The sequence below is a fragment of the Staurois parvus genome, unplaced genomic scaffold, assembly GCF_062004578.1.
Source record: "Staurois parvus isolate SC_StPar_1 unplaced genomic scaffold, SC_StPar_1.0 ptg000324l, whole genome shotgun sequence".
NCBI lineage: Eukaryota > Metazoa > Chordata > Amphibia > Anura > Ranidae > Staurois > Staurois parvus.
In genome coordinates this window covers 1,627,451-1,641,758 of record NW_028318120.1, presented here as the reverse complement: position 1 = coordinate 1,641,758, position 14,308 = coordinate 1,627,451, and the positions used below count along the sequence as shown (strand labels likewise).

The following is a 14,308-nucleotide window of genomic DNA, read 5'->3' as shown; positions in this document are numbered from 1 at the left end:
GACCTGAAAGTGGCACATGGCAGCAGAGTGTGGCGATGGAGACAGCAGCAATGGGAGGCCATACAGGGACCCATGACAGACTCTGGACTTGGCAGCAGCATGAGGAGGCGGTATATAGGGGCCCATGGCAGATTAGGGGCCTGGCAGCAGCTATGTGAGGCCCGTAATCTGCCTGCACCCTATGTCAAAAAATTTAACACACCAGCAGTGTGAAGAGACCTGAAAGTGGCACATGGCAGCAGAGTGTGGCGATGGAGACAGCAGCAATGGGAGGCCGTACAGGGACCCATGAGAGACTCTGGACTTGGCAGCAGCATGAGGAGGCGGTATATAGGGGCCCATGGCAGATTAGGGGCCTGGCAGCAGCTATGTGAGGCCCGTAATCTGCCTGCACCCTATGTCAAAAAATGTAACACACCAGCAGTGTGTGAGGAGACCTGAAAGTGGCACATGGCAGAGTGTGGCGATGGAGACAGCAGCAATGGGAGGCCGTACAGGGACCCATGAGAGACTCTGGACCTGGCAGCAGCATGAGGAGGCGGTATATAGGGGCCTATGGCAGATTAGGGGCCTGGCAGCAGCTATAGGAGGCCCATAATCTGCCAGCACCCTATGTCAAAAAATTCTACACACCAGCAGTGTGAGGAGACCTGAAAGTGGCACATGGCAGCAGAGTGTGGCGATGGAGACAGCAGCAATGGGAGGCCGTACAGGGACCCATGACAGACTCTAGACTTGGCAGCAGCATGAGGAGGCGGTATATAGGGGCCCATGGCAGATTAGGGGCCTGGCAGGAGCTATGTGAGGCCCGTAATCTGCCTGCACCCTATGTCAAAAAATTTAACACACCAGCAGTGTGAAGAGACCTGAAAGTGGCACATGGCAGCAGAGTGTGGCGATGGAGACAGCAGCAATGGGAGGCCATACAGGGACCCATGACAGACTCTGGACTTGGCAGCAGCATGAGGAGGCGGTATATAGGGGCCCATGGCAGATTAGGGGCCTGGCAGCAGCTATGTGAGGCCCGTAATCTGCCTGCACCCTATGTCAAAAAATGTAACACACCAGCAGTGTGTGAGGAGACCTGAAAGTGGCACATGGCAGAGTGTGGCGATGGAGACAGCAGCAATGGGAGGCCGTACAGGGACCCATGAGAGACTCTGGACCTGGCAGCAGCATGAGGAAGCGGTATATAGGGGCCTATGGCAGATTAGGGGCCTGGCAGCAGCTATAGGAGGCCCATAATCTGCCAGCACCCTATGTCAAAAAATTCTACACACCAGCAGTGTGTGAGGAGACCTGAAAGTGGCACATGGCAGAGTGTGGCGATGGAGACAGCAGCAATGGGAGGCCGTACAGGGACCCATGAGAGACTCTGGACCTGGCAGCAGCATGAGGAGGCGGTATATAGGGGCCTATGGCAGATTAGGGGCCTGGCAGCAGCTATAGGAGGCCCATAATCTGCCAGCACCCTATGTCAAAAAATTCTACACACCAGCAGTGTGAGGAGACCTGAAAGTGGCACATGGCAGCAGAGTGTGGCGATGGAGACAGCAGCAATGGGAGGCCGTACAGGGACCCATGAGAGACTCTGGACTTGGCAGCAGCATGAGGAGGCGGTATATAGGGGCCTATGGCAGATTAGGGGCCTGGCAGCAGCTATAGGAGGCCCATAATCTGCCAGCACCCTATGTCAAAAAATTCTACACACCAGCAGTGTGAGGAGACCTGAAAGTGGCACATGGCAGCAGAGTGTGGCGATGGAGACAGCAGCAATGGGAGGCCGTACAGGGACCCATGAGAGACTCTGGACTTGGCAGCAGCATGAGGAGGCGGTATATAGGGGCCCATGGCAGATTAGGGGCCTGGCAGCAGCTATGTGAGGCCCGTAATCTGCCTGCACCCTATGTCAAAAAATTTAACACACCAGCAGTGTGAAGAGACCTGAAAGTGGCACATGGCAGCAGAGTGTGGCGATGGAGACAGCAGCAATGGGAGGCCGTACAGGGACCCATGAGAGACTCTGGACTTGGCAGCAGCATGAGGAGGCGGTATATAGGGGCCCATGGCAGATTAGGGGCCTGGCAGCAGCTATGTGAGGCCCGTAATCTGCCTGCACCCTATGTCAAAAAATTTAACACACCAGCAGTGTGAAGAGACCTGAAAGTGGCACATGGCAGCAGAGTGTGGCGATGGAGACAGCAGCAATGGGAGGCCGTACAGGGACCCATGAGAGACTCTGGACTTGGCAGCAGCATGAGGAGGCGGTATATAGGGGCCCATGGCAGATTAGGGGCCTGGCAGCAGCTATGTGAGGCCCGTAATCTGCCTGCACCCTATGTCAAAAAATGTAACACACCAGCAGTGTGTGAGGAGACCTGAAAGTGGCACATGGCAGAGTGTGGCGATGGAGACAGCAGCAATGGGAGGCCGTACAGGGACCCATGAGAGACTCTGGACCTGGCAGCAGCATGAGGAGGCGGTATATAGGGGCCTATGGCAGATTAGGGGCCTGGCAGCAGCTATAGGAGGCCCATAATCTGCCAGCACCCTATGTCAAAAAATTCTACACACCAGCAGTGTGAGGAGACCTGAAAGTGGCACATGGCAGCAGAGTGTGGCGATGGAGACAGCAGCAATGGGAGGCCGTACAGGGACCCATGACAGACTCTAGACTTGGCAGCAGCATGAGGAGGCGGTATATAGGGGCCCATGGCAGATTAGGGGCCTGGCAGGAGCTATGTGAGGCCCGTAATCTGCCTGCACCCTATGTCAAAAAATTTAACACACCAGCAGTGTGAAGAGACCTGAAAGTGGCACATGGCAGCAGAGTGTGGCGATGGAGACAGCAGCAATGGGAGGCCATACAGGGACCCATGACAGACTCTGGACTTGGCAGCAGCATGAGGAGGCGGTATATAGGGGCCCATGGCAGATTAGGGGCCTGGCAGCAGCTATGTGAGGCCCGTAATCTGCCTGCACCCTATGTCAAAAAATGTAACACACCAGCAGTGTGTGAGGAGACCTGAAAGTGGCACATGGCAGAGTGTGGCGATGGAGACAGCAGCAATGGGAGGCCGTACAGGGACCCATGAGAGACTCTGGACCTGGCAGCAGCATGAGGAAGCGGTATATAGGGGCCTATGGCAGATTAGGGGCCTGGCAGCAGCTATAGGAGGCCCATAATCTGCCAGCACCCTATGTCAAAAAATTTTACACACCAGCAGTGTGAAGAGACCTGAAAGTGGCACATGGCAGCAGAGTGTGGCGATGGAGACAGCAGCAATGGGAGGCCGTACAGGGACCCATGAGAGACTCTGGACTTGGCAGCAGCATGAGGAGGCGGTATATAGGGGCCCATGGCAGATTAGGGGCCTGGCAGCAGCTATGTGAGGCCCGTAATCTGCCTGCACCCTATGTCAAAAAATGTAACACACCAGCAGTGTGTGAGGAGACCTGAAAGTGGCACATGTTTGAGGCATGATTCATGGCGGATTTAGTCAGTTGTGTCAGGAACTGGTGGTTTGAAATCCAGACTAATCCACGCCTGATTCATTTTCACAAACGTGAGTCTCTCCACACTTTGGGTGGACAGTCGTGTCCTCCGCGGAGTTACAATACCTCCTGCCGCACTAAACACGCGCTCCGATGCCACGCTACTGGCCGGGCATGACAGCCTTTCAAGGGCAAATTCAGCTAGTTGGGGCCAAAGGTCAAGTTTCGTTGCCCAGTAGTCAAGGGGATTGTCTACCTCGGTTGGCAGGGTGCTGTCCAAGTAGGCCCAAGCCTGTTGTTTGAGCTCCTGCTCCAGGTCCACCTGATGCTGCTGCTGCTGCTGCGGCTGGTTAGTAGTTTCCTCACTGCGCTGGTGAAGAAAGCTACTCATCATCGACTGCAGACTGAGGCAGCCGCTGCTGGTGGAGCTGCCACTGCTCCTACCACCCCACCCCTCCCCTGCTGCCATGCCAGCGGAACGCGAGCGCACAGGGCCCACAGTGTCTGAGGATGGACGTTGGCGCACAAAGGCAGAGACCAACTGACTACATAGGTGGTTTTTATAGTACGTAATTTTGGCCTCCCTCTCAGCAGGTGTGAAAAAGGCCACCATTTTGGACCGGTAGCGAGGGTCCAACAAGGTGGACAGCCAAAAGTCATCCCTCTGTCTGATGGTTATTATTCGGCTGTCGCTACGCAAGCAACCGAGCATGCTATGGGCCATTTGTGCCAAGGAATGCGAGGGACTCCCTGCCTCCATCTCCACAGCATACTGCCACGGTGCGTCTGGGTCCTCTGTCTCCTCCTCCTCCTCCTCTACCAGATGCTCCTGCTCCTCCACTCCTGTCCGCTGAGTGGAAAAACCACCCATTTCACTCAATAATTCCTGAGCACAAATGTCCTCCTCTACCTCCTCCTCTTCTTCCTGTCCTGCCCCCACAGGGGTCATGTGGCGTTGAGATCTGTGCGCCACGTCTACCGCACCCTGACCAGCCATTGTTAACAGCATTTGTTCCAGGACGTGCAACAGAGGAATGACGTCGTTCATCCCATAGTCCTGCCGACTCACGAATAGCGTGGCCTCCTCAAAGGGCCTGAGCAAGCGGCAGGTGTCACGCATGAGCTGCCAATGGCTGACATCTAAGTTACACAGGGGAGTACCTTTATCCGCTTGTAACATCAGGAAATCGGTGATGGCCTTTCGCTGCTCGTAAAGGCGGTCTAACATGTGTAGGGTTGAATTCCACCTTGTTGCAACGTCGCAGATCAGGCGATGCTGTGGAATTCCGTTCTGACGCTGCAGCTCAATGAGGGTGTTCTTTGCGGTGTAGGAATGGCTGAAATGCATGCACAGTTTACGTGACATTTTAAGGATGTCTTGCAGTGGGATGGTGGATTTTAGGAACCGCTTGACAACCAGATTGAACACGTGAGCCATGCATGGCGCATGGCACAACCTTCCTTGACGCAGAGCAGACACCATGTTCTTTCCGTTGTCAGTCAACATGGTTCCGATTTTTAGTTTGCGCGGAGACAGCCATCTGTCGATTTCTCTGTTCATTACACTCAGCAGTTCCTCCCCTGTGTGACTACGTTCGCCAAGGCATACCAGGTGCAGCACAGCGTGACACCGTTGCGCCCTGCACATGTGATATGCCGGTCGGGTAATGGGACTTGGCACGGGGGTGGCGGCTGAGGACACGGCGGAAAAAGAGGTGGTAGAGGCGGACATGCTTGCTGGACCAAGGACGTGCAAACGTGGAGGCAAAAGCGTCGTGACCTGTCCAAGTTGCTGGTGCGGCTGTGCCGGCACCACGTTCACCCAGTGGGCCGTAAATGACATGTACTGTCCCTGACCGTAGTTACAGCTCCACACGTCGGCGCTGCCGTGCACTTTGGCAGAGACCGACATGCTCAAAGACTGGCCCACCATCTCTTCTACATGTGAATGCAGGGCTGGCACTGCCTTTTGGGCAAAGAAATGACGGCTTGGCACTCTCCACCGCGGCGCGGCACAAGCCATCATTTCTCGGAAAGGTGCTGAGTCCACCAGTTGGAAAGGGAGGGACTGCAGCACCAGCAACTTGGACAGGAGGACGTTCAGCTTTTGCACCGTCGGGTGCGTGCTCGCAAACTGTTGTCTCTTGGATACGGATTCCAAGAAAGACTGTTGACGGAATCCGAGAAGAGGAGTAGCAGGAGAAGGAGCATCTGAACGAGCGGAAGATGCCAATGAGCGACAACTCCCCTCAGCAGAGGTGTTGGAGCCTTGACTGGCTGATAGAGGGCGATTGACGACGTCGGGTGACGGAGCAAGTAACGGAGCGGGTGATGGAGCGGGGGCTGGGGCAGGCAGAACCGCCGTATGTTTATCACGGTTTTCCCAGGCCACCGAATGGTGACGCTGCATATGCTGACGCAACGCTGTAGTCCCAACATGGGCCCCCTGGCCACGCTTGCATTTCTGGCCACATAGTCGACATACGGCTACGTTTACTTCCTCGGGCGGCTTGAGGAAAAATTGCCACACCACCGAGTAGGAAACTTTGCCCCCGCTACTCTTCACTGGCTGACTGCTACTTCCTCCGTGCGCAACGGCACCACTACTGGCCGTGGTGGTAGGCTGCAGTGGAGCTGGTGCTCTACTCCGTGGACGTTTGGCTCCACTGACACTGATGCGACCCTGCTGCTGTCTCCTGGGCAACCCACCGACTGTTTTGCTCGCTGCCAAGCTGCCACCCTCTTCTCCTGATGATGCGGAAGAAATTGCCTGATGACGACGAGGCTGCCAAGTGCGATCAACCTCCTCATCATCAAGTAGGGTCTCCGCCTCACTACTAGCCCCCTCGGCTGCGTCTGGGTCAGGAGACAGACCTGTCTCTAGACCGGCTACCGAGCCACTCTCCTCGCCAGTACTTGTTCGCTTGGCTGCTGAAAAGGCCGATGTCTCCCCCCGTTCCTGACCGCCCTCTGTTAGCTCTTCCTCACTGTACAGTGGGGCTGAGCCCACAGCATGCGATACTTCGCTTGGTGAGGGAACAGCAAAGGACAGGGGCAGGTAGAGGACACGTGATTTCAGTGGGCTTGGTCCCGGGCCATGCCAACTAACGGTTGTGTCTGACGTACCCACCGACCGTTGGCTGTAGGTGTCAGAGGTGACCTGGGAAGAGGAAGACGACCGAGCCAACCAATCAATGACGGCAGGGTTGTCGGTGGAGACACGACCGCTGGATGACACCGGGAGCACTGGCCTCTGGCTGCGAATACTGCTGCCTCGACCCCTTCCTCTGCTGCCACGTCTGCTCGCTCCTAAAACATTGCCTCCTCTGCCACTCCTCTGCATGTTGTCTGACATACTATTTAATTCAACGATTAGGTGTCCCTGAGTAACAATTCTCTGGCACTCAGTAACAATTCTGTCTGTCCCTGAGTATGAATTCTGTGGCCCTGAGTAACAATTCTGTGTCTGTGCGAGTAACAATTCTGTGTCTGTGCAAGTAACAATTTTGTGTCTGTGCGAGTAACAAATCTCTGGCACTCAGTAACAATTCTGTCTGTCCCTGAGTAACAATTCTCTGGCACTCAGTAACAATTCTGTCTGTCCCTGAGTAACAATTCTCTGGCACTCAGTAACAATTCTGTCTGTCCCTGAGTAACAATTCTCTGGCACTCAGTAACAATTCTGTCTGTCCCTGAGTAACAATTCTCTGGCACTCAGTAACAATTCTGTCTGTCCCTGAGTATGAATTCTGTGGCCCTGAGTAACAATTCTGTGTCTGTGCGAGTAACAATTCTGTGTCTGTGCAAGTAACAATTTTGTGTCTGTGCGAGTAACAAATCTCTGGCACTCAGTAACAATTCTGTCTGTCCCTGAGTAACAATTCTCTGGCACTCAGTAACAATTCTGTCTGTCCCTGAGTAACAATTCTCTGGCACTCAGTAACAATTCTGTCTGTCCCTGAGTATGAATTCTGTGGCCCTGAGTAACAATTCTGTGTCTGTGCGAGTAACAATTCTGTGTCTGTGCAAGTAACAATTTTGTGTCTGTGCGAGTAACAATTCTCTGGCACTCAGTAACAATTCTGTCTGTCCCTGAGTAACAATTCTCTGGCACTCTAACAATTCTGTCTGTCCCTGAGTAACAATTCTCTGGCACTCAGTAACAATTCTGTCTGTCCCTGAGTAACAATTCTCTGGCACTCAGTAACAATTCTGTCTGTCCCTGAGTAACAATTCTCTGGCACTCAGTAACAATTCTGTCTGTCCCTGAGTAACAATTCTCTGGCACTCAGTAACAATTCTGTCTGTCCCTGAGTAACAATTCTCTGGCACTCAGTAACAATTCTGTCTGTCCCTGAGTATGAATTCTGTGGCCCTGAGTAACAATTCTGTGTCTGTGCGAGTAACAATTCTGTGTCTGTGCAAGTAACAATTTTGTGTCTGTGCGAGTAACAATTCTCTGGCACTCAGTAACAATTCTGTCTGTCCCTGAGTAACAATTCTCTGGCACTCAGTAACAATTCTGTCTGTCCCTGAGTAACAATTCTCTGGCACTCAGTAACAATTCTGTCTGTCCCTGAGTATGAATTCTGTGGCCCTGAGTAACAATTCTGTGTCTGTGCGAGTAACAATTCTGTGTCTGTGCAAGTAACAATTTTGTGTCTGTGCGAGTAACAATTCTCTGGCACTCAGTAACAATTCTGTCTGTCCCTGAGTAACAATTCTCTGGCACTCAGTAACAATTCTGTCTGTCCCTGAGTAACAATTCTCTGGCACTCAGTAACAATTCTGTCTGTCCCTGAGTAACAATTCTCTGGCACTCAGTAACAATTCTGTCTGTCCCTGAGTAACAATTCTCTGGCACTCAGTAACAATTCTGTCTGTCCCTGAGTATGAATTCTGTGGCCCTGAGTAACAATTCTGTGTCTGTGCGAGTAACAATTCTGTGTCTGTGCAAGTAACAATTTTGTGTCTGTGCGAGTAACAAATCTCTGGCACTCAGTAACAATTCTGTCTGTCCCTGAGTAACAATTCTCTGGCACTCAGTAACAATTCTGTCTGTCCCTGAGTAACAATTCTCTGGCACTCAGTAACAATTCTGTCTGTCCCTGAGTATGAATTCTGTGGCCCTGAGTAACAATTCTGTGTCTGTGCGAGTAACAATTCTGTGTCTGTGCAAGTAACAATTTTGTGTCTGTGCGAGTAACAATTCTCTGGCACTCAGTAACAATTCTGTCTGTCCCTGAGTAACAATTCTCTGGCACTCTAACAATTCTGTCTGTCCCTGAGTAACAATTCTCTGGCACTCAGTAACAATTCTGTCTGTCCCTGAGTAACAATTCTCTGGCACTCAGTAACAATTCTGTCTGTCCCTGAGTAACAATTCTCTGGCACTCAGTAACAATTCTGTCTGTCCCTGAGTATGAATTCTGTGGCCCTGAGTAACAATTCTGTGTCTGTGCGAGTAACAATTCTGTGTCTGTGCAAGTAACAATTTTGTGTCTGTGCGAGTAACAATTCTCTGGCACTCAGTAACAATTCTGTCTGTCCCTGAGTAACAATTCTCTGGCACTCAGTAACAATTCTGTCTGTCCCTGAGTAACAATTCTCTGGCACTCAGTAACAATTCTGTCTGTCCCTGAGTATGAATTCTGTGGCCCTGAGTAACAATTCTGTGTCTGTGCGAGTAACAATTCTGTGTCTGTGCAAGTAACAATTTTGTGTCTGTGCGAGTAACAATTCTCTGGCACTCAGTAACAATTCTGTCTGTCCCTGAGTAACAATTCTCTGGCACTCAGTAACAATTCTGTCTGTCCCTGAGTAACAATTCTCTGGCACTCAGTAACAATTCTGTCTATCCCTGAGTATGAATTCTGTGGCCCTGAGTAACAATTCTGTGTCTGTGCGAGTAACAATTCTGTGTCTGTGCAAGTAACAATTTTGTGTCTGTGCGAGTAACAATTCTCTGGCACTCAGTAACAATTCTGTCTGTCCCTGAGTAACAATTCTCTGGCACTCAGTAACAATTCTGTCTGTCCCTGAGTAACAATTCTCTGGCACTCAGTAACAATTCTGTCTGTCCCTGAGTATGAATTCTGTGGCCCTGAGTAACAATTCTGTGTCTGTGCGAGTAACAATTCTGTGTCTGTGCAAGTAACAATTTTGTGTCTGTGCGAGTAACAATTCTCTGGCACTCAGTAACAATTCTGTCTGTCCCTGAGTAACAATTCTCTGGCACTCAGTAACAATTCTGTCTGTCCCTGAGTAACAATTCTCTGGCACTCAGTAACAATTCTGTCTATCCCTGAGTATGAATTCTGTGGCCCTGAGTAACAATTCTGTGTCTGTGCGAGTAACAATTCTGTGTCTGTGCAAGTAACAATTTTGTGTCTGTGCGAGTAACAATTCTCTGGCACTCAGTAACAATTCTGTCTGTCCCTGAGTAACAATTCTCTGGCACTCAGTAACAATTCTGTCTGTCCCTGAGTAACAATTCTCTGGCACTCAGTAACAATTCTGTCTGTCCCTGAGTAACAATTCTCTGGCACTCAGTAACAATTCTGTCTGTCCCTGAGTAACAATTCTCTGGCACTCAGTAACAATTCTGTCTGTCCCTGAGTAACAATTCTCTGGCACTCAGTAACAATTCTGTCTGTCCCTGAGTAACAATTCTCTGGCACTCAGTAACAATTCTGTCTGTCCCTGAGTAACAATTCTGTCTGTCCCTGAGAATGAATTCTGTGGCCCTAAGAATTCTCTGGCACTCAGTAACAATTCTGTCTGTCCCTGAGTAACAATTCTCTGGCACTCAGTAACAATTCTGTCTGTCCCTGAGTAAAAATTCTGTGGCCCTAATAACGTTTCTGTGGCCCTAAGTAACAATTCTCTGGCACTGAGTAACAATTCTGTCTGTCCCTGAGTATGAATTCTGTGGCCCTAACTAGCGTTTCTTTGTCCCTAAATAACGATTCTGTGGCCCTCATTAACAAGTCTGTGTCCCTGAGTAATGGTTCTCTGTCCCTAAGTAACTTCTCTCTGTCCCCAATTCTCGTTTCTGTGGCCCTAACTCTGTCCCTGTCCCTAGTACAGAGCGGTCTGCCTCTGTTCAATGACTGCAGGCAAATGAAGATTTCCAAAATGGCCGCTATATATACCTCGACCATTACACAGTGCTGGCTGGCTGGCTGCTGATTGGCTGATGCGATCACATGTCGTTGAGGAATGCATTATGGGGCAGCGCGCCTTGTCTGCGCGCCTTCCCCGACATCCCCGCTCCGTCGCCGCACATGTCAGCCGCCATTTTCGGAAAAATTTCGATTCGCGCGTCCGAATTAGGCTGTTTTTCGGATTCGGCACGAATCGAAATTTTTCCGATATTCGACTCGAATTCCACTTCGGATGCTTCGATTCGCTCATCTCTAGTGAGGATTACAGAGAAAAATGCATGGTGCCTACAGTGAAACACGGTGGTGGCAGTGTCCTTCTGTGGGACTGCATGAGTGGTGCTGGTGTCGGGGGGCTGCATTTCATTGATAGTATCATGAATTCACAGATGTACTGCTCAATATTGATAGAGAAGATGCTACCATTACTCTGTGCTCTTGATCGTCGTGCACTTTTCCAACATGACAATGATCCAAAACAGTGATTTAGTGGCCAAGTATGTCTCCTGATCTGAACCCAGTTGAACACCTACGGGGAATTCTGAAGAGAGAAGTTGAGCCAACTTGTTCATTCCATTCATTGAAGACTTGATGCTGTCCTTACAAATCATAGAGTTATCCGGTTCCGCACCGCCCTATAGCAGACATACTGCCACAGGGCGGCAAGGGTGCGCAAAATAATGTATATATACGTGATTTTGCAGTTCCGGGTAGGGGGTGCACACTCACTGTCCGCGCCGCCATTCGTGGCCTCAGCTGTCAGTCACCAGGTTCCAGCCAGTGATTCCCCACCAACATGTGGCGATCTCCGAGGATTTCCAACGGGGAAGAGACCTGTATGTAAACCATACAGATCTCTCTCCCGTCAGCTTCTGAACACTTTTAAATGTGGTGCCACGCTCCACTATCAATAAATAAACAACTTAAATCATCCAACAAATGAACTATTATATAGGTGCCCATGCAAGATCCGTAGTTATTTTGCATCCACTGTTATGTAGAAATGGAATGCTCCTCAGTTCACCTCGGTGATACAGGCGTACCTCGGATTACGAACGCCTTGGTTAACGTAATATTCAGTTTACGAATGGAAATCCATTGAAAATAATGGCTCGGTTTACAAATTTTTTTTGCAATATGAACAGATTAACCGGTTCCCGCCTGGCCAATAGCACAAAGGCGACCAGCAAAACACCTTGTCCCTCCGGGTGGATGCCATATGGCATCCTTTCAGGCATGCCCAGTTTGCCTTCCCACAGGGCCGCCCTGCGGCGCGATCTGTCACTGGCCGTGTACCTCGGACACGGCCAATGACAGATCTGTGTACCGGCCCTGTTTTCAGTACCATGTGACCTGCTGTGACCAATCACAGCAGGTCACATGACAGTTGTATACAATGGATGGCTTCCTTTCATGCCATCCATTGTATACTAGTGTGTCTAGCTGTGAATGGTCACTGCGATCACATGCACAAGCTAGGCCAATCATAGCTCAGCTGTGTCATGTGATTAGCCGTGGCCAAATCACAGCTAAGCACAAAAAAAACCCCTGAATGAATCGATGTCATTCAAGTAAATGCTTGCTTATATCAAAGTAATTCTTTGCTATCAGCAAATTGTGTAAAAAAAAAAATACTGATCACGTCTCCAAAGTAGTACAATGTTACAATGTTACTACAATGTTTACTACAGTAAAAAATACTGATCACGTCTCCAAAGTAGTACAATGGTACAGGTCTGTGAGAGACAGAAATCTTCTTGTTTGTAGGTGACCAAATACTTATTTTCCACCATAATTTGCAAATAAATTCTTTCCAAATCAGCCAATGTGATTGTCTGGATTTGTTTTCTCATTTTGTCTCTCATAGTTGAGGTCTACCTATGATGCCAATTACAGGCCTCTCTCATCTTTTTAAGTGGGAGAACTTGCACAATTGGTGGCTGACTAAATTCCTTTTTGCCCCACTGTATATACACATATAGTCATATTCCCTATGTGTCCAGAATTTAGGGACACCCTGTATATCAGAGGTCTCCAAACTTTATAAACAAAGGGCCAGTTTTCTGTCCTTCAAACTTTAGGTGGGCAGGATTGTGGCCTGTGGGAGTAGAAAATGTCCTGACAGCAGTGGGAGTAAACAATGTTCTATCTTTGACATTAGAGGGAGTAATGATACCCCATCATTAGTGTCAGTGGGAGGAATAGTGCCCGATTACTGGCATTAATGGAAGGAATATTACCCCATCATTGGTATCAGTGGGAGGAATGGTGCCCCCTGCCCCATCATTGGTATCAATGGGAGGAATAGTGCCCCATTGTTGATATCAATGGGAGGAATAGTGCCCCATTATTGGTATCAGTTGGAGAAATAATGCCCCATCATTGGTATCAATGGGAGGAATAGTGCCCCATCATTGTTATCAATGGAGGGAATAGTGCCCCATCATTGGTATCAGTTGGAGGAACAGTGCCCCATCATTAGTATCAATGAGGGGAATAGTGCCCCATCATTGGTATCAGTTGAAGGAATAGTGCCCCATCATTGGTGTCATTGGGAGGTATAGTGCCCCATCATTTGTGTCAGTGGGAGGAATAGTGCCTCATTGTTTATGTTGGTGGGAGTAATAGTGCCCCATCACTGGTTTCTGTAGGAGGCATGGTGTCACATTGTTGCTGTCAATGAGAGGACTAGTGTCCCATTGTCGATGTCTGTGGCAGAAACTATGCCTCTCTGTTGCTGACGAGTGGGGAACTAATTCCCCAGGGGCCAGATAAAAGCAAGCAAAGGGCCACATCTGTTCCCCAGGCTGCCGTTTGGAGACCACTGTTCTATCTGAATGGGGGTAAAATCTAATGTTAGTGAGCTATTTTCTCTCCAGGCCAATTGTTCTTTATTCATACAGAATAAATTGAATCAGGAATTACTTATTTACTATGATTGTCAGCTCTACCTAGTGGCCATAATGCTTTATTTTCCTGATTCATTCTATGAAGAACATTTGACTTGGACAGAAAATAGCTCAGGAACATTTGTTTTTTTGCCCCATTTGCACAGAATAAAGGCATATGTTTCACAAGCAAATATCCCTGTGATTTTTTTAAAATAAATACATCCCTAAAGCTTTATTCAGACTTGGACAATGAAAACCAAGATTTTTAATATGCAGCTTCAGTGTAAAAATAAGACATCCATGCAGGCCATCTGTCCCTATATGTAAATTGAATCCAAACTGCCACATGTAAGATTTTGTTAGAGCACCCTCATACCATACACATATTTGAAATGTAACATTAACTATATTATCATAGAAACAATCTCTCAGTTCATATGTACTGTGCTGGTGAAGTAGTCCCACAATGCAGTCTTAACAATCCAGAGCCTGACTCCTATTACAGTCTAGATATTTAAACATGAAAACATCATTTTGAAGTTTTAAAGTAAAGCACAAAGTTCTGCATTTAAGTATTATAAGTTTCTTTAAATATACTGGGATTAACTTGGACATGCTGTTATCATTTTGTTTGCCCGAAATAAAAGCACAAGCTGTTCATTTATCTAGAATCTAACATGTTAAACACATTCCATAATTTTTAGTGTACCAAAACCAATGAACAGAAGTAAGAGAGTTAATATAATGGTTGGGTTAGCA

At 49.1% G+C, this 14,308-nt stretch overlaps 1 protein-coding gene across 2 annotated transcripts in view; it reads left to right on the top strand.

The window, feature by feature from the left end:
- ASMT (acetylserotonin O-methyltransferase) overlaps positions 1-14,308 on the top strand; it is a 91,361-nt gene that overhangs the window by 45,284 nt on the left and 31,769 nt on the right. The gene's annotated exons all lie outside the window — the stretch shown is intronic.